Source organism: Pinus tabuliformis, chromosome X, assembly GCF_031772625.1.
Source record: "Pinus tabuliformis cultivar Carrire ecotype Pingquan chromosome X, CPIR1, whole genome shotgun sequence".
NCBI lineage: Eukaryota > Viridiplantae > Streptophyta > Pinopsida > Pinales > Pinaceae > Pinus > Pinus tabuliformis.
In genome coordinates, this window is record NC_142308.1 from 747,106,495 (window position 1) to 747,125,016 (window position 18,522).

Consider the following 18,522-nt stretch of genomic DNA (forward strand, 5'->3'; position numbering starts at 1 on the left):
TTTCTTTATGCAAGTTAGGAAACGACTAATCCAAAAAACAGATAAATAATCACTCTTTGCTTGCACTCCAAAAGGTTTGCATGCCCCCAGGTATAAAATATGGTTTCAAGGTTACCTCTCAATTTGCAGACAAAACATTTGTTCTATCAGGAGAGGCCTACCTCTTACAGGTTACCCAAAGATTGCTCTATTCGCAGCGCAAACAAAACACTTCTTCGGCGATGTCTACCGAGATAAACAAAGGCGAGTGACTCCGTCTGTCATCTCACATAACTTTGACAAGAGAATCTTATTCTAGAATAACCCCTCTTCCAATCACGGACGGGGTACAGACTAGTCATATTCTTCCGCGGAAACCTACTCTATACCCGAAGTTCTCCTGCCGAAGTAGACCAGGATGCATGCCCCCTGGGTTTCAGTCATATCCCTCCGAATTACTCGCGCTCATCGGGAGGACGGACTGGGGATTGAGACATTTCTTGCATGAAGAGACCATTTAGGGACAGTATATGACTATTTGCTATGCGTGATCCGGGAAATGAAAGCTGGTCTATGAGCTTGACCACTCTTCCTTCGTGCGGAAAACACATTACTCTAAAGAGTGAGGAGACGATGGCTCCCATGCAATAAATATAGTCTCGTCCAAGGAGTAGGTTATAATCCAAGGGTCCTTGAACTACCATTACGTTCATTTGAACTGTCTTCCCTCTCAATGTTATGGGCACATTGGGAAGGATCCCTAAAGGTCGACTGGTTCCTTTATCAAAGCCTGTCAGATTTCTCATCTCAGGCAACAGCGATGGCGAACCAAGCGCTTTCCAAGCAATAGAGGAAAGGATACTCACAGAAGCCCCCTCATCTATGATGGTACCAGCCATGACCATTCTATATATTTGAACGATAATTCGGAATGGTATGCTTGCTGGTAAACGGGGTCTGCCTAGTTGATTCCAGTTGAAGGAGACAACTAGGTTGCTTGGAGGTGGGACCGAATAGACGGCCGGGTATGGCTCTGATGAACTTCCCTCCTGCGGTAAGGGAATGGGTAGATTGCCCCCATGTTCGTCAGAGTCTGTGTTGATGAAGAGAATTTGGACGATGTCATCTTTGTCCTCTTCAGTGACTGTATCATCCGAAGATAAAACCTCTGAAGGCAAGACTGGGTCAACTGCCGTCTCGACCTTTTGACTTTCGTCTGGTATGGATTCAGATGGTTTATCTTCGATGATAGGCGCTTCAGCCGACCACTTGAGCGGGCCAGCTGGATTCTCAACTAGAGACGAACTCGGCAAGAGTTTTTTATATCCAGGAGGAAGTCGTAACTGTGAAACCGAATGATCATCCAAAACTCTTTTCGCTTCGTCTAAGAAGGGACAACGGTGGACGGCATGATTGCCTTCGCACAGTTTACAAGGAAATCTAGCTTTCCCTTTTTGTCCTGGGGCTTCACTTTCGCTAGTTGACGCTGTGCTTTTAACATGATCATCAGAGGTTGATGACACCGGATTGTGCAAACGAGGAGACCAGTCCCTTAGTATCCGGGGGATGCAAGGACAATCTCTGTGAAAGTGGTCTCCTCTGCAAATAACACATGGCGATTTAGGCCTGGTCAGTGCTGTGTGTGGATTTTCGTTAGACGACACTCATTTTCCCTTATTCGCCTTTGGCTCCTTCTTCTTTTTCTCTTTCTTCTTCTTTTCCTTCTTCTCCTTAGGAACTTGACTTTTGGCTTTGCCAGCCCCATCAAGCGAAGAGGAAGGGGGAGAGGAAGAATTAGAGGAAGTAGAAGGTTGGTGGGCAACTCTGGACTCGTCTGGTTGCTGATTCGATTGTTCAGGAATAATGGTGTTCTGAACGACATTGGTTGAGAAGAGCCAGACCGGCAGGCCAATTGTCAGTCCTGGAAGCGACAATGTGGCCATATGGGGTGCACCAACATCTCCCCAAGAGGATAAGGGACTAGGATTTCCACCAAGGGGAATTCCTTGGTTGGTAGACTCCATTTTCTCAACCTAAGACCAATGTAGGAAAAGGGTATGAATATTCCATTTAAAATAAATTTTATGACGCTTTGACACAACTTGTTTTTTCAATTTTAAAGAGTCGAGAAAAAACAAAAGATGACTCTAGTCTCCTTTGATTTTTAATGAGCCTGAAGTGAAAAGTGCTCAGATGGACCTTTTCTGTTAAGGAGTCTGAAAAGGAACGAAAGGGACTGCTCTGGAGATCTAGGTAGAGGGAGTACCAAACTAATCGCAAAACTCCAGAATACTTTTTACGGTACGGTAGTCAATCTTCCCGAATGCTGTGTTCGGTGCATTGCGATCAGTAGGGCGGCCGACACGACTTCCTATGGATAAAAGGTTTTAAGCCTATAGGGGTCTCCCAATATATACTCGATGGTACGTGGGAGCACAAGTCCGTACTGGCACTTATCGTCTCAAAGTGGAGGAATCACCCAACCATCAGTGAGGACAACAGTTACCAGGCTTTACGACGCCGGAATACGTCTCTAGCCTAGACCTCTAAATGTTGTGCGTTAAGTTTCAAAGCGTTGTTAGATTCATTCAGTTTATTTTAAGTTGATCTTTCTTAGAAGTTTTCCTTTTAGGATCACCACGAGATGTAGATGTAATTCCTAAAATGCAATCTAAAGATGATAAGCAAGCTTTTATCTCTTTTTAGCAATGAAAATCCTAGCTACAAGGGGAAAAGAAAGACACAATCTTTTCTCAAAGAGCAAAGAGCACACTGTAAATGCACTTTTCCTAAATCAAGGCAAACAGATTATCAATATGCAAATGCACATATGCATGTATTTGTTTTCACTTTCTTAATATTGATGCCTAAAAAGAAAGTTGTTGTACAAATTTGAATTCGCTTTCAAGTGAAAAACACAAACAAGCTTCTTTTCGAAATCAAAAGGTAGAGACGATTACGACACTTTATGATTAGAAATAAACACTTGTTTCGACACTAGAAAGAGACAAATTCAAACCAAAGGTAAAAGTAAAAGTATAATCAACTGTCAACAGCAAACAAACTTTCTCCTAAGATCAAAATCGACACTTACGATAGATCTAAATCCAAGGACGATAGTATGGCTATTCTACTTTTTCAATGGAAAACTATAAATGATGTAACAAACACACAAAAACAAATACAATTTATTTTATACAACTGAGGTGGAATTAAGGCAAAGAAAAGGGGCTTTTAAACAGACACACACACTGATCACAAGCTGCAAAAATCAGAGGCAAAACTGGAAAAAGTGAGCAAAGAACCTCAGCTAGACAGGGCTAGGCTGATCAACGCACCTGCTACACAGAGAAACTGAATTGCAACGCAGGTAGCCCTCTCGGGAACTGCGCTGAAATGCAGAGTCTCTTCACAGAGCCTGTGCTGGAGCAGAAACGAGAATTCTCTCCGGGTTCTGGGTCATGGTTTGCAGTTTAATCTATGGTTTTTGACCGGGTAAAAACAATCAGTAATGCACAATCAGAGGGTTGATTTACAAGAGGTTTAAGAGCTATCACAAAGGGTAATCAGATCATTCGTGAATCAACTGTTCAGATCATAAACAGATCCAGTGAATGGACTAGAGTAGCAGATGTCTACTTTGCATTTGTAAATGGAAAATGCAGTTCGATTCGCTACTCCTAAGTTTATGAGATGAACAACAATAGAAACACAAACAAACTAACTAGACACATTCCCCAGCGGAGTCGCCATTTTGTTTTCGGGAAAAGTGTCTATTCAGAATGACCCTATCCCACTGGGTTGTGACAGAGACCTCAGAAACAAACAGGGAAAACTACTCTTGTATTCTCCTTTATGAACTATAAACGAAGATGAATAGGATGAACCAACCTGTGTCCTGCGCTAGTCCTTTGATCCAATCTCTCTTCTCTTTGACAGCTTCCAGCTACCTGCTCTCTTACTTGCCTAGCGTCACCAAGTTCCTGCAAGTTCATAGAAGAGGAAAACTACACAAAGACATGGATTTACATTCATAAATAACTTAGGATCAGATTTAAGCTAAACATACAAATATAACAAACATCAGTGATATACAAGCATGTAGGAGAAACTCAAGTAGTTTTATTTATAAAACAAGAAGATCCAGGAGGAGTTACAACCGATGATTCCTGATCCAACATCAACCTCCCAGCATAGAATCCCTTCTTCACCTCTAACAAAGCATAAATCACCCAATACTCTGATATCTATCACAAAACCAACAACAATTCTCTGCAATGTACAAAATTCCAGCCTCTGGATCTCTTGGGGAGGGATCCATAAATAGATGTATGCAAAGAGGATGAGTCAGCTCATGAATTGATTAGTGGCTTCTCTCTGTCAATTCTTGCTTCCACTTGGAGACTGAGAGCCTCTTACTCATCACTGGTCGAATTCAGTGAGGCAAGTGTCATTGGAGAAGATTATGGAAGCTTCCATTGTCTCTCCACCTCGTGGAATGACTCTGCCACTTGTCATTTCCTGCTCAACGCACCCTGGTAGTGCATTCAAGTGTGTTTCAATGCATCTAGCCAGTGTATTTGGGTGCTTTGCAACGCAGCTAGCTAGTGGAGCATCTGAAATGATCCTGATTTGACTAGTTTTGAGCAGTTTCTGGTGGAGAACTTCTGGGAGAAGCTGTAATTTGTTGACCTTGTTTCTTTAGGAGCTGGAACAACACTTTTAGGGACTTAGGATCCCTTGGTTTATGGACATTTCATGCTTATAGCTGTAAGGCACAAAAATGTCTATAACAATCTAGCTTTGGATATTTTCCATTTGGCATATCCATAATAACTTGTTTGACTTTTGATAAGGCGATTTCTCATAATATAGCATCATTCTATTCTTCACGAAGCAAAGGATGTGCTTTGTTATATTATGGATTGTTTCCCTATGATCTTGTTGCAGATATGAAAGAAGATATTTATAATAACTTATCATCTCTTTCTCAATTTCTTCATGTGTAGTAAGTTTATTACATTGGCTCTCCTCTATGGTAGAAATTTAGTTATGATGTTTGTGTTGAATCATAGATTGGTGAAAGAACTTGGTATTCTTATGAATGTCCTTGAACCAATGCATTGTAGAATTTTATTTTATAATATCTCTTCTTGTGTATTTTGGAACTCTATTTGGGTTTGAAATTGAGCTTTCTTATCAATAAGAGTATTTTTTATTTCCTCAAGGAGCATATGTTATTGGATCAACTCCATTTTTTGATCCAACTCTCGCCAGAATTTGAAAGTTTCTCCAAACTCCTCCTTATTCCAATGCTTAAGATAATATTTGACATATTTGAGCCATTTTTGAAAGTAGAACATCATGTTGCCCCAAATAAACTATTGCCTCCTTCCACCACTTTGCTATATTGTCCTAGAATGTTTGGTGATTAATCTGAAAAACTTAAAAATGAAAGGGATGATTTATGGGGTTTCCTTTCCATTCAAGATTATGGTAAATCGGCCAGTGACCCAAGCCAAAACTTGGAAACATGTTTTATTTCAAATGGAAGCTAGTAAATAAGGCATTTTGAATGGAGGAACTGATCCAATGTTGAGGCAACCTAGTGGAATCCCCCCTGCTTGTTGTTCTATGTGTGCATTTCATTAGTGGTCTTGAAATATACCATGTTTAATTTCTAAATGGTTTCATTAAAGAATTCAAAATCCACATCCAATTAGTGGATTCCTATATGCATTTCTTTCACTGATCTGGTAATGCTATAACCACATCCCACTATCCAGTAGCTATCCCCACAGACCGCATGGATGGCCTAAAGAGATCCTAAAAGGTTAATATTTCCATTTTGGAATTTGGACCATATACATTGGTGAGAAATTGAGTTTCCATTAAACCAATATTTTAAAATATAGTTGTCAATATTCTTTGAGTTGAGAAAAATCAAAAATTGAAATCTCTAAAATATACCAAAGAAAAGATAGTCCTCTTATTGCCCCTTGCACATCTATAATCATTTATTAGCAACCTTTCTAGATAGAAGAAGCTATATTTGAAAGTGATTCACTACGAAATTTAGTTTCCTAAAGCCTTATAATTTTCTCTTTGAGGATTATGTTCTTGAGAAGCCCATGGTTATATTGGGGGGAGGGGTTTGAAACTTATCTGTCATTAAGGCGATTCTTCTAGAGTTCACAAGTATCTTACCTAGCTCTTCTAAAAGTTTCTTATTACTTTGTTGGCCTCTTTTTTTTAGTAGTGCTAGGATTATCATTTAAAGGACTTGTTTTGACTCCAAAAGAAGAGGACATATTGTGTCTACTTTTGGTGTGGGAGTCATATCTTTCCTTATTTTTAATAAAAGTGTTAGCTAGGAGCTATAACAACTAATATGGGATAGAATTTCGGTCTTTCCTCTCCAATAGAGCTACTATGGTTTGTATATCTATTTCACCAAGCTCCATGTCCCCGCCTTCTTCTAATTCACCTAAATATTCATCTTTTGGAGTCACGTCTTCATCTTAATTTTCCAAATTAATAGTGGACTTAACATTCATTATCCTCCTCTTTGATTTCTCTTTCAAGTTTGTAGGGTGACCTTGAATTTTAATTTCTTGCTCATTTGAAGGTGCCTCAGAGTTATATGGGGCCTCTTCCATGCTCTTGGATAGAATATCATAGCAATTGCGAGTTTTAACCCATGTAGGGTTTGGCTATGAAAGTTTCTTTTTACCATAATCACCACTCAATGTTTGATACTTTCTAAAAACCATCTAAATCTTTATCTATTCAATACTTCAAGGGATTAGGTGGTACATTGATGGGGAAACCCTTGAAGAGATGGCCATGTTCATGGCTCTTTCAATAGTGAAATGGGATATGATCATAATCTATGGTTTGGAACCAATCATAAGCTTGGTAACTCAAGCAAATGGAATCAAGGGGGGCTTGTATATGTTCACATAGACATAGATGCGAGCATATGAGGTGTATCAACATTGTTTAATGGCTTCATAAATATTAACGAAGGAGCCAACGACATTACCAATTCCTTTCAAAATTTCCACATACCATGACTCCCGAGGCAAAGAATATAGATGGATATAGACTAGGGTCATCATAAAATCTTCTTTAACTAGACTGAACTTTTCCATGCAAAACTGTATATAGCCATATGGAGTTAAAGAAGTATGGGCCATTTCCAAAGACTTGCTCTCAATATTTCAAGTTACTAAAAATGGTAGTTAAAAACCCTTCCAGATACAATTTTAACTCTAAATTTAATTTTGTCTTCAAACAAGTGTGGATCCACCATATCAGGATTTGTTTCATTGGCCAAATACCCATAACATTTCCTATGACCACATTATCTTGCATATACTAGATGTACTCACTAGTTTTTTTTTGAGGTGATCTCATATTTGGGGATAATATCCACCTTCGGGACACATGTAATTATGCATCATGGATGTGACTTCTCTATATTGCATTGTACTAAGTCCTTCACTCCAATTACCTCGACACTAGGGCCTCCAACATCTCGTTGTTGTAGGGTATTCTATATTTTTTCCTTCATCATTTCTTTTTTTCAAGCTTTGGATTTGATTAAGCCCATTTCTAACCACCACATTGCAAATGGAGGGACCAATGTCCCTCTAAATTTGTTTTCATTGTAGTACATATATTAAAACCCTCGCTGGATAGCTTCAACGAACCCTAAGTGTTAGGGAGCACCAAGTTCTATTGGAAATATAATATGGTTCTTTTAATAAATGAAAAATTTATATCTATGGATGGAACATAAATTATAAGCTTCTAAAGGAAATTTGTATATTTTATCATTCCCTTTCCAAGTGCCCAAAACCTCCTTCAAGTACTTGATGAAGCCAATATCTTTGACCATTCCCACAGTGCAATATTGGCAAAGCATTGTTAGCAAAATCAAGTACAAATTCCATTAGTGGAGCTCTCAATAGTTGAATCCAATAGGTGGAGTATGTCTTATTATGTCAATACTTTCAACTCTCCCAATCTCCAATGTTTTTCTATGTTACAACATGTTTCTAGGAAATTCATAAATTATTGTGGTGGGGCTTGGGGGAGGGCGGAATCAATATATATCCCTCCCTTGTGATCCAATTTATAAAGACATGTTTGGCATAATGATGACTTATCTTAAATTAACATATTTTTTTGAATAATGGTGAATTCAAAGCTTTGATAGTGGAAAATATATAAATGCATAGGATTCAAGGACCATCCCATTGTGTATTGTGCCTAGTCGAGGCTAAAATGACTCACTATATCTTCTTTGACTACTCTCTTTTGTGAAATATCCCAAGCAATCAACCTCTACATGATCTACAATAGAATGAAAAAATTGAACTCATGAAAGGATATGTTTACCCATTAGAAAAAAATATTATGTTGAGGGGTCATTTAGTGACCCCAAATTGGCCAAGAGGGAAGAAAATAGGGAAATATTTCCTCAATTAAAACAATGAGGTAACTCAGGTAATATGTCTAACAAGTATGATGTATTATCATAATATAAACCACTATATTATGCAAAAGTAGTGGAAAACTCTATTTCCACTCTTGTTAAACTTTTCATTTAGACCTTGATGTTGAAAGAACCAACATTGATACTCGATGAAGAGGAAGTTGTATCATATCACTAGGAAGATGAGATAGATAAAAACCCTGATCTAGTTCAGTCTACTTTAGGAATGTTAAAAAGGAAAAAAGTTCATCGACAAGCAAGTGGAGATGAGAAGGAAGATTCAAAGTAAGGAGGATAAACAAGTCAAAATAACCTTGAAAAAAACTTGCCAAAGAAAATTAAGAAGAAATAACAAAAAAGACATAAAATTGGGTACATATATAACCATAAAAAGATCGATGGTAGAAAGCACAAATCTTGTTAAGAACTCCATCCCATTGGTCTCTTTAGAGAGGGGAGGATTAAAAATTGCAAATAAATGATGATGATGATCTCCTAGAATTAGAGGCATATGGGTAGAAAAAACAAGGAAACTTGGTTATTCTCTTAATCTGGGAGACAAAGGTAGGAGAAAATGAAGCTTTAGAATAAGGTAAAGCTCAAAGGAAATTTGTGATGCAGTTCCAATCAACTCCAAAGGTGCTTCTTGGGGAATGTGCATGATATGGAATATTAACAACATGAGATTAAAATTATGTACAAAATCATAGCATGCACTCCCAATAAGTATTATTCATCACAATTTAGGCATAAACTAAATATTATCAATTTTTGCATGCTAAACAATTATAGTGAGTAGGTCAAACATAGAGATTATTTACAAGATTCAAGTGTAGAAATTATGGTGTATATTTGTAACTGCTCATGAAGTTTTAATCAAAATCACAAGACATAACCTACTTTACTGCTTTGCAGAAAGTAATTCACAGTTTAAAAAAAAAACTCAGACATGTAATAAGAAATAACACACATGCACACAATATTTTTCCTAAGGAAAGAAATCTGGCAAAAATACTAATTCCTTCTTGCATTAATATGATGAATAGAGATGTATTACAATTGATTTGCTCAACTCACCACAACCTACAAGTGAATAACCTATCTCTCTTCTCATTGAGAAGCTATGACCGAGGCTTAGTCAATTATGCCTCTTCTTGAGCCCCTATTTCCTTGCGCAATTCCTTGAGAAATTAGGCCCCTATTTTTTAGGAATTTCTCCAAAATGGCTTGTGCAATTTCCAAGGTTAATCATCTAACTGCATGCAACACTTGTACACTCAAGGCTAGTCTACAATTGATGTTACATTGCCTTGGAATCTCCACCACGGTCGAGGAACTCAAATTCTCTGCATACACTAGCTATTTTGGGTTGATTAATTAGTTAACTGGATGATCAATGAGTTTGAATGAAGTCCCACTGCACAACTCACCTTCCACTAGTTCCTTCAACAATTAAAACTAGTTTAATTGAAAACAACTTGAGATAACTAAATTTGATTGCTACAAATTAGCGATTACATGTGCTTAACTGAACTCTAGCTCCTCTAACTCGAATTTACTAAGTAAATTAGGTGACACAAGCCATGTCACACAAGTTAACCACATCCACATTGTCTGTTAATGTGGAAATGCAAATTTTATCAATTTAATCAAGGCAAAATCAAATTGAGAATTTCTTACTACATTTTTCAACACTCCCTCTAAGCAAGAAAAGGATTATCAACCACCCCTATCCTGAACCTGTGGAACTTGAACTTCCATCTTGATAATGCCTTTGTCAAAATGACAACATCTTGTTTCTCTATCAAAATATACTGAAGAAACATTATCCGCCTCTACACATAATCCCGTAAATGGTGATACCAGATATTTATATACTTGGATCAGTCATGAATATAGGCTTCTCAGAGAGTTTGATGCAACTCTTATTATCACAGTAGATCATAGTTGGATCCATCATTTGACCAAATAATCCAACAAGTATCTTTCTCATCTAGACCATCTCACATGTTTCTTGACTTGCAACCATGTATTCTTCTTCTGTCGAGCCGTGCACCATAGATCTTTTCTTCATGCTGTACCAGGAAACAAATGTGGACCCAACACTGAAAATTCCACCTGATGTACTCTTTTAGACTCCCTGCCCAATCTACATCTGTGAAGCCACACAACTTCACTCCTTTCCATCTGTACCATAGTCCAAACTAGGTAGTACCTCTAAGGTACTGTAAAACATGCTTAGATGTATTCCAAAATAATTTGGTTGGCCTAACCATAGCTTGGCTTAGCTGGTTGAATGCATATCATATATGTGGTCATGTGTTCACAAGATACATGAGTGAACCCACTAGTTGTCGATAAATGGTAGCATCTACTTCCTCACTTGAAGTGACATCTTCCTTCCTCTAGTTGGTTGTTAGAGGTGTCTCCATGGGTTTGCAACTCTCCATGTAGAACTTTTGTAGTATCTCATTTTCATACTTGCCTTGAGAGACAAATAGTTCCGCATCGCTTTCCATACTTCCAACCCACGGAAGTAGTGCATGAGACCTATGTCCTTCATTTAAAATTCTCTTGTAAGGTCCTCCTTGCAAGATCTGATAAGCTATTCATCACCAGTTAAAATCAAATCATCAACATATAAGACAACAATAAGAAATTTACCTTCTACCAAGATATGATAAAGGTTTGAATCCTCTTCTCTTTGGTGAAGCCCAAACCGGTGAGATAGCTATAGATCCTAGTGTACCAAGCACAAGGTTCTTGTTTGAGATCGTACAACACTCACTTGAGTCTGCATACATGAGATTCTTGATAAAATGTCTTAAAACTTTCTGGTTGCTCTATGTACACCTCCTCCTTAATAACTCCATTGAGGAATGTTGCTTTCACATCCATCTGGTGGATATTGCACCCCATTTGTGCAACCAGTGTAAGAATTGATCTAATGGATGAGTACCTTTCTACAGGAGCAAAGGTCTCCGCATAATCATTTCCCTCAAATTAAGAGTACCCCTTGGACACAAATATGGCCTTATACTTCTCTATGCTTCCATATTCTACCTACTTAACCCTAAATATCCATCTCGAACCCACAACTGATTTTTCTACTTGTCTTGGGACCACTTCCCAAACATTGTTCTTTACAATGGATTCATATTCCTCCACCATTGCATGAACCCATACAGGTTTCTCAACTACTTTCTCGAAAGAGGATGGATCAGTCTCTACAAGCTTAGTCATTAGAGCCATGTAGGCAGTGTACTAATCAGGTGACCTTCTTTGCCTGCACTAATTTGAAGGAGCACCCACATTCTCCCTCAAATCCTACAGAAGTCTTTCAACTTCCCTGGTTCTTTTCCTTCCTTCTCTGGTTGGTTCTGCTTGAGTGGCTATCTCCACTCTCTGCTCCTTAGTTTGTGGTTGCTCCACAACTTCCCGAGGCTACTCCTTTGGAGCTAACATATCCTCTTTTAGTGGGATCTCAAGCTCCCTCTCAAGAGAGCACCAAATCACTTTCTCCTCATCAAACTTTACATCCCTTCGCACAATAGTTGTGGGGATTTTCTGTGTAACCCAAAATACCCGCAACTCTATTATCAGCTCAAGCTTCTTCCTTGATTCTTTGGAGACATGGAAGTAGATAGAGGCTCCAAAAATACTGAAGTGTGACACATCTAACTTCCTCCCCAAGAAAGCCTCCTCTGGTGTAATCATGCCAAGAATTCGATGAGGAATCTGATTCTACAAATAGACTGCTGTGTTACAATCTTCAACCCACAAATATAGAGGTAGGCCTTGGTCATGCAACATCGCCCTTACTACTTTGGCAATACTATGGTTCTTTCTCTCAGACACCCCATTCTGCTGTGGGTTATGGCATGCTGTCAACTCTCGTAAAATGCCTTCTTCTGCACACAAATTTTTAAATTCATTCGACACATACTCACCTCCATTATCGCTCTTGAGATCCTTCACCTTATTGCCAGTTTCTTTCTCAACCAGTCCTTTGAATTCTACGAACTTGGAGAATGTCTCATCTTTCTTCACATGAAGAAGATCTAACAATTATGTGAGAAGTCATCAATAAAAATGCCAAAATATTTGTGCCTGGTAGTATAGAATGTCAAGAAAGGTCCACAGACATCAGAGTGGATCCTTTCTAGGACTGCATGTGCTTTGTTGTCCTGATCATCGAATGTGGATTTTTTGTACTTCCCTAAGGTACATCCTTTGCATACATCATGATGCTCAAGTGCTCCTTTGGGGAGGCCCGTGGTTATTTGCTGCATAATCTTCAGGGTGCCATGATGCAAATGGAAAAGTATTATGTGCCAAAGTTCATCGACATCGCGACTCTACACTTGCTGAAAAGTGTGCAACAAGAAATGATAAATTTAGGAAGTGCTAAAAATAGAACTGCTAAAAATAGCACTTCTAAAAATAGCAGTTTGGCCAATGAGCATTTTGGCCACCTTGGGTGAGAGGTGAAACTGCTAAAAATAACATCTTCTAAAAATAGCATTTCTGGGTCCCTTCCTATTTATAGCAGTCCGTGGTCTATCTTTAGGAAGTAAATTCGAATTTGGTCTTACCAGCAGTTTGAATATTAATTAATTAATTCAGGTTGAGTTAATTAGTTAAGGAAAATCAAACTTGAAGTCTTTGTGAGAGCATGCAATAATTTCTCCACTGATTGGGGAATGTGTCCTGGATTTTCTCCACTGATTGAGGAATTAAGGATGAGTTCTATATTGAGAGGATCAATTGACTTAGTTTAACTTAGTCACGTCCAATTAGATTAATTTAACAAGTTGTTAAATCAATGAGATTCATTTTGTTGATGCTTGCATGCATGTGACAACTAGTATTTTCAGATAACTGAGTATTCACTCATGGATAACTGATGCATTGCAGTTCAGACAGAGACACAATTGATATCAGATGTGGGACAGTGTACTATCAGATGCTAGGATATTTCTAGTAAGTATTCCTTGCATGGGGAAGGAAGCTTCTTCCTTCTATGACTGCGTAGTTGGACTTGAGGTGACAGCAGGTATGATCATGCCAATTTACATGTGTTTTGTAATTGGACCCCAATCAAAACTGCGCAAGGAAATAGGAGCTTGGACCTGAGGTGCAACCTTTATATATAGGGCTAGGTAGTCCATGAGCTTCATCATCAGAGTACAGAGAGAGTAGGATAGCTTTTGAGCTGATTCTTTTGGTATGTTGTTGAGGATTTCCACTTGATTGATAATACAACATTGGGGTTTTATAATGGTGCTTTCCCCAGTGATATTTTCTGTGTTATGTGTGATTGATTCCTTCTTATCAGTTATATGTGTTCATGCTTGATGTTGCTCATGGTTGATTAACTTCCGCAAAGTTTATGGTAGATGTAGATCTAGTATTATGCTTTAGTACATTGCATATATCAATTTGATCTGCAGGTGAAATTTCTACATGATATGAGTGAGCTAGCTGATTTGTAGAGAAAATTCTACATGGTATCAGAGCACAGGTGATCAAGGAAGAACATTATACAAGAAGGAATTCGAAGTTTATTATTCAGGATATAGATCTCAAGTTATTATCACATCTATTTCATTGATGGCATTCTATGGTTTGAGGCTTGAGTATGCCCTTGATGGCAGCTCAAACTATATAGCTTGTAAGGATCGCATGGAGGCAGTATTGGACGATAACAACCTTAAGGAATTCATTGATCAAGAAGTCCCTAAGCCTACTGATGCTACTCAACTGGCGGAATGGAAGAAGTGTGTGGCTAGAGCTAGGAGAATTCTCTTGGAGGGAGTGCGAGATCACATTATCTCGAGCCTCCATGGGAAGGAGACTCCATTTGAAATGTGGAAAACATTGAAAGATTTATATCAGAATAGTAGTGATCAGAGGAAGCTGGCACTGAAGGACAAAATTCAAACGATCAAGTGTGAAAAGGATGAGATGATCTCTATGTATCTGACCAAGCTCATCACATGTAGGGATGAGCTTGCAAGTGTAGGGGTCGTGACAGCTAATGATGATATGGTGAGTCTAGCACTCCTTGGCCTTCCTAAGAGCTGGCATAGCTACCAGGACTCAGTTAATGGAAGGGAGAAACTTCCAGATTGGGAACAACTATGGTCATATTTGATGCAGGAGGAGATCAGACAGAGCACCAGAGACGGTTCTTCATCCATGGAGGATGAGGAGAACCGTGCCTTAGCAAGTAAGGCAAAGAAGGGGAAGGAGAAGGTTTCTCTTTCCGAATCAAATTCTTCCAATGGTGGGAAGAAGGTTGACAAATCAAAGGGATCCGGGGAAGGATCTGAAGGTGAGGCACTTGCTTCACAGTTTGAGTTGAATTTCACACTCTTCGCATGCATGGTTTCATCAATGGTGGGAAGTGGTTGGTTTCTTGACAATGGAGCTTCTTTCCACATGACTAGCAACAAGAGTTTGTTCAGTACTTTGGAGGAGAAAGATCTCCAGATACTCATAGTGATGGGTAATGATGAAAAGTATAGTGTCTCAGGTGTAGGCACGGTTATTTTTCAGAGGGAGAATGGAGCTCGCCTTACCTTGACCGATGTAAAGTATGTGCTAGGATTGAAGAGAAACTTGGTGTTGATCGCGATGCTGGAAGACAGAGGCTATGATGTAGTCTTCAGTAAGGGAAAGGTTTTCCTTAGACACATCATCACTAGACAGGTGAAGCAAATTGGTTCACGGGTCAAGAACTTGTATGCTCTTGAGGTTCAAGATGCATGCAAAGCCTTGAGCAGCGAGGCAACTGATGGAGACTTGGTGGTTGAGATGGAGGGTATGTTACCTCTCAACATGCAGCGCCAGAAGAAGTCTCAGACGATTGTGGAGGAGCCACGATTAGTGCAACAGCTTCAGGAGGTTGTGGAGCAACCACAAAAGGGGAAGTTGAGTGGAGATCGAGTAGAGACATCTACTCATGTAGAGACCTCCAGTAGGGGGAAACTTCGAACCAGGTGGGCAGAGGGATCACATGCAGCCATACTTCCAAGTAGGAGGTGGGGCGATATAGAGTGTGTTAGAGTTGGCATAGTCATACCTCCGTTAGAGATCAAAACCTCTTTATTGCATTTCATTTTTAGGTGTCTCATTCCGTCCATTCATCTGCATTCCGTTAGGGGCATGCCATCATCTGACGGTAGGAAGGGTCTTTTACTCATGTCCCCTTTTTACTATGTATCTGCTAGTTTGTGTCCGAATCATCAAAGTTCATCATCAAATCAATTTCACAGTCATTTACAGTCATGGATGGTATTTTGGTTAGCAAAGAGTCTTAGGTCTAAGGTTTCACAAATTTAGTCTTCAAAATGTCAAATAATACCAGCAGACGCATGAGGGAGGTTTCCAAATAAGTTTTTGTCATCGCAATATTTGATCATGACTTTTCTTCAAAACTCTGTTTTGAAGAAAATTGTCGTTTTGTCCTTCGTAATAAATATGTGATTTTTCAAAGTTTTAAGTCACGAAATGTTTCAGGCACCGCCTTGATCCTTTGCCGAAGTTCCAGCCATCCATTCCCTGCAAAAGAAGGCCAAGAAGTCCATCATCAGTCCGAAAATCATAAAGGAAGCCAAACAGAGTTAGAGTGAAGTGTCAAAGGTTTCAAAACTTGCAAAAGTGGGTGCGCCCAAATAAAAAATCAAAATCCTTGTCATAAGAGATATGTTTGTATTCCAATAATCCAATTTCATGCCAAGATACATTAGCGAAACCATGATAAATCTTCGAGGAGTGAAGAAAACACGTTGAAGGCCGAAAATGTATTGCATTTGCAGAGCGCGACACATGCGCTGAGTGTCGCGGCACATTGGTGAGGTGCGTTGCACTGGGCCTCAACATTCAGTGCATTTTTACAAGGGCGCGGCGCACTGGTGAGGCGCGACGCATACAGCCAGAGGCCCGAAAACGGTCAAAACTCGCTCAAATCGGATTTGCCTCGTTTCAAGTAGGAAGCTTTTCCAGATAAGAAGGTCTTGAGTTATCTGCTTTCTGATAATGATTCAGTTAGGAATATTACCATAAATTGCAGCCCACTGGATGACTCAGCAACATACATTTTTTCTCTTTCACACCTCAAAGAGCTGGTTCAACAGAAATGTTCCAATATCTCTCACAGGCTTTTTGTTGCACTGGGGCAACATTGCCCCAATCTGAGATTTTTGTCCGTCGAGTTGGCATACTACCGAAGGCATCGGGCTCTTCAAAACTACAAATCAAGTCTCAAAAAACTTTTCGATGGTTGCCACTCTCTGGAATCCTTGTGCATCAGGGGGCACAATTTGATTCTTGCATTTTTGAAGCGACAATATCTTTCATGCCCATGACAGTAAAATACTTGCATCAGCAACAAGTAACAGAAAAAGATACAAGACAATCATTACACGGTTGGGGTATTCAAAGGATAGCTGCTGTCCTGGGACAAAATGGGATTCCCTTCTCAATGGGAGTTTCCTTAACACTTGTTGTAGATCATATCACAGATGACCTTCTGAGTTCTATCACAAAAAATCTCATTCTCCTGGTTAATTTAGATCTGAGGGATGCACCTCTAGGAGAACCATTTCTACGACATGATCTGACCAATAGTGGTGTGCAGTATTTGGGTTCTTGCAATTATTTATGTCACCTCTCCCTTTCCTATAGCAGAGTAAATTATCCAGCATTTTTTTAGATGAGTAAATGACATGGGCATGTTTCTCATGGCTGAAGGCTATAAAAACATGGAGTCCATCAAGCTCGGAGGATTCTATAGAGTGACAGATGCTGGTTTTAGTGCGCTCATACATGCTTGCAAAAATTTGAAAACTTTTGAACTCTATAACACATTTCATTTGTCTGATTTGGCTTTTCATGATCTTCTAGCTACTTCTCTTTCCCTTGTGTCTGTCAGACTGATCTCGTGCTGTCTTTTAACTAGTGAATCAGTGGAACACATTACTCTCTATGCAGATCTAGAGGTGCTTGACCTCACAGGCTGTAAAAGTGTAGCAAATGATGGTATGCGAGCTATTTCAAAGCTTAAGAAATTGAATACTTTATCTCTTAGCGGAGCAGATATCACAGATACTGGAATGTCCATCTTAGGAGGTGGAAATGTTCCCTTGGTAAGAGCAGAATGGATCCTGAGGAATAATTTGAGATCATCATTTATAATTAGATTTGGTCTGTTGTTTGAGGATTTGCGAGGACCATTGTAAGGGCTAAAAATGGCAGGGAGATACCAGTTGCTTTTGTGGTCAAAGTCGATGGAGAGTGTTGCGAATCTTGTTGGATATGTGTTCCCCGATATTAAAGGAGAAATTGCAACTGGAAATTGGCGAAACTCTATTTCCCTTCATTAAAGGAAAAATCTTCCTTCAAAGCTATTTTTATTAAAAAATTGGTTTTATTCAAACGACAAAAAGGAAAGTGAACAGTCAAAGACTGAATGCCTAAATTTAAAATGAAGACATCTACCATAGCAGAGAAATAGGATTAGATGGTCTATTTTTGTTTTAAGTTGCGATTCAGAAGGTCTACACTACAGGTTCTGCCTACTCATTGGTCATCAAACAGATTTCATATTGAACGTTGCTCCCTTTCAGAACAAATAGTTGGCTCTTCAACTTTTGTTTGTTAATGATGATTAAACAATTCCTTATTTTGGTCGATCTGTTTTCAACATTTGAGTCTATTTATTGTATTGAGAATCATTTGTAAAGGGTCTGAGTTCTGGGAAAGGTGTGGAAGAAAAACTCAGCGCTTCACTGTACAGTTTGGCAAGGAAATTAATGAAATGATGCAGCTCTGATTCATGAGATTCATGTGGTATGAGTTTAGCATATGTCTCTTCTTTCTGTTTCATATGTATTTTGTTATGTTTTACCGTTCATTCATAAACATTTCCAGTTGAATGTTTTTAAGTAAGAAAGGTAGAATCCAGTTTATTGCTCTGCCTTGGAAAAGCATTCATGCTTTGTGTGTCTTCTTCTGTTTGAAAAGGATTCATTTAT

At 39.0% G+C, this 18,522-nt stretch overlaps 1 pseudogene; it reads left to right on the forward strand.

The window, feature by feature from the left end:
* The window catches only part of LOC149142052 (F-box protein At-B-like), a 70,587-nt pseudogene extending 52,860 nt beyond the window's left edge, over positions 1–17,727 (forward strand).
* Positions 17,728–18,522: the final 795 nt, after the last annotated feature.